General features: G+C 39.8%; 1 non-coding gene across 1 annotated transcript; it reads left to right on the top strand.

The window, feature by feature from the left end:
- The first annotated feature begins 596 nt into the window (after nucleotides 1-596).
- On the top strand, nucleotides 597-668 carry Trnaw-cca (transfer RNA tryptophan (anticodon CCA)). The gene has a single exon. It is a non-coding gene; the product is annotated as a tRNA-Trp (tRNA).
- Nucleotides 669-3147: the final 2479 nt, after the last annotated feature.

The raw sequence follows: 3147 nt of genomic DNA, 5'->3' as shown, positions 1-3147 counted from the left end.
GTTGTCTTTCCGCCGGATGTTTAATGTTCTTAGAAGTCGGAACCCGGGTGGGGAATGAAGTTAGCTTCCGCATTAGTCTGAGTAAGCAGCCAGTGGCCTATACGGCACCTGGAACGATGGGCCAGAGAAGTTTGGCAAGGAATTCCTCTGGAGTAAATGAGGGCCTGGAGGGTACTCCATATAATGCACAATATGGGGAGACTCCGCTCAAAAAGCGAAAACGTAAGGATATAGGTAAAGAAAAGGGTAGGGACAACTGCTACGCTTTTTGAGCGGAGTTCTCCCCATATTGTGCATTCTATGGAGTACCCTCCAGGCCCTCACTTGTTCCAGGGGAATTCCTTGCAAGGGAAAACCCTTTTGAAACATCTCGAACAGGCGAACCTAATGACTTACTCATACAAGCACTTTTCCAGGAGCGGTGGCATCACTTTTGCCTAAAAAAAGTCTTTATTTTCTTTTCTCGGACACTTGTTTCACTTTTGCCGCACTAGACTTACATTCATTTTATGATCTATCACACCATCCCTACCATAAATCAGATTAAAACACTCCTACAATTTAAATTTAAAATCGTATACATCCAAAACAGACTTGACTCCGTGGCGCAATGGTAGCGCGTCTGACTCCAGATCAGAAGGCTGCGTGTTCGAATCACGTCGGGGTCAGCTTTCAATTTTTGCTATTATTTTGGTAACCATTTGCATTGAGATAAACGTAAAAGCAGTACTGAAAGGCGTAAAAATAAACTACTCGTCAAAATAGATGGAAAATGCAGTTGTGTTGAAAGCTTCTGTCTTTCCCCACTGTATGCTCAATGTTTTTAGAGGTCGGAACCAGATGGAATAAGTTACTCAGGGAGCTTGCGTTCTTTTATGCTGAAAAGGCTACGGGTTTTAGCCCAGACGAAAAGATTGCTTTAGCCTTATATAATGGTTAACTTGAGAATTCTAGTTTTAACTTAATGAGGAACTACATATTTTGTTCAGGATAACACAACTATCATCCTACCTGGCGACACTCGATTTACCGGCTGTTGGCGCCAAATTAGAAACTTGGAGACACAAAATGTTTTCTAATTTTCACTCTTTACAGTCTGATATTGTTTTTGGAATTATAAATTCTTTTTCGTGAGCATTTGATGCCGTCTCCGGTAAAAAAAAGTTGCACGACTTCAATGCTGGATTGAGCAAGCAGTCTAAGCGTGTAAACAACCTTAAAGTTGGTGGGTGTCTCTTAGAGGACAATGAAAAAATTGCTTCTGAGTTTAATGCTCATTTTACGTCTATTGCGGATCAGCTTAGGTCACTACTTCCTCAATTGAATTTTGACATATCTAAACTTCAAAACTTTGTCATCTCAAGAAAGGATGCTAACATCACTTTCTCCATTACAGAGAGCAAGATCATCGATTGTCTCAAGAACATTAGCTCAAACAAGGCCAGTGGTATTGATAATATCAGTGCGCGAATGCTGAAATTAGCAGCTCCTATTGTTGCTCCGTCCATTGCTAAATTAATTAATTATTCCTTCGTCACATCAGTTTTTCCTCAGCGCTGGAAGACTGCAAAAGTCACTCCGTTATTTAAAGGTGGGGATCCAGAAAACGTAAACAACTATCGTCCGATATCAGTGTTGCCGGTACTTTCCAAGGTAATAGAGAGGCATGTACACGACTCACTTTATAGTTATTTGTGTGTCAATAACTTAATTCATTCTAAGCAGTCTGGTTCTCGCAAGCGTCACAGTACAGAAACTGCTCTTATTGGAATTATCGACGAACTGCTGTTCAACCTTGACAGTGATCGCGTGAGTGGTATGATTTTAATTGATTATTGCAAGGCTTTCGACATGGTTGATCACTCGATTCTATTGCAAAAACTTCAAGCATATGGGCTTGACAACAAATCGTTAATCTGGTTTCGATCATATCTGAATGAAAGGCGCCAGTTGGTATCTATGGGTAACATAGAATCCCCTACTGCTTGTGTTCGCCATGGTGTACCTCAAGGCTCAATTCTGGGTCCCTTGCTTTTCATCGCGTTTATTAACGATCTTCCGCTACATGTGAGCTCAGCTCAAATTGACCTATACGCAGACGACACGACGTTAACCTCCGCTGCTAACTTTGATTCCGTTGATGTTTTACAAAGTTCACTGACTACAGCAATTTCTGAGGTCGACCAATGGGCAACAGCTAATAAACTTCCTCTCAATGAGAGCAAGATAAAAGTGCTTACCATTACTGGCAAGCGACTTTCTACCAGAATTAACCATGACCTTGCTGTAGTTGTTAATGGAAAACAACTGGAGAATGTTCGTTGTGCAAAGCTTTTGGGACTAGAAATCGACCAAGAACTAACATTTATCCCTCATATCAGGTGGAGAAGTTGAGTACAAAGCTCTCGCAGCGGATAGGTATTTTAAAGAGAATTAAATATTGCCTACCTCTAAAACATTGACTTATTTTCTATAACACTATGATAAGACCGGTAATTGATCATGTAAATGTGGTTTGGACGAGCTGTGATAAACATTGCCTTAACCGTGTTCTAGAGTTGCAGAAGAGGGCTGTTAGAGTTATTCTAGACGCCGATTGTCAAGCCTCCTCCGTCAAACTGTTCGATAAACTAAACTGGATACCATTTTTCGAACAGGCTAAACGAACTAAATGCTGTATTATATACAAGCGTTTACAGGGGCATGTACCAACCTATCTTAAAAGTTTACTTAAGCTTACTAGCGACACTCATTCACGGCAGACTAGGTCTGCCAACTTCAATATTGCTCGCCCTGTTATCAAACGTAAAACTGAAGGAGGAAGGACATTTACTGTGACTGCCTGTCAGGCGTGGAACAGCTTGCCGCTATCAATGCGGAAAATAGCGTCGCTTAATTCTTTTAGGAACTCTCTTTAAAAAAAATTTTTGAAGAACAGCAGCTTTTAAATCATTTTATTCTGTGATTTAGTTATACTTTTTGTATTTTAAATTGATTTTATCTCTTATCTATTGTATTTTTATTCGTTATATTATCTCATAATTATGCCATAGTTTTAACATCCGTATTGTACATAATTTTTAGAGGGCCACTGGTTTGTTAGTATTTTTACACTATTTTAGTGCTACCCTCTTTAAATAAAGTCTT

This window comes from Orbicella faveolata, unplaced genomic scaffold (assembly GCF_042242905.1).
Source record: "Orbicella faveolata isolate gen_17 unplaced genomic scaffold, um_ofav_v1 contig_36, whole genome shotgun sequence".
Taxonomy (NCBI): Eukaryota; Metazoa; Cnidaria; class Anthozoa; order Scleractinia; family Merulinidae; genus Orbicella; species Orbicella faveolata.
Note: the sequence above shows the minus strand (reverse complement) of the source record. Positions and strands in the feature narration are given on the sequence as shown.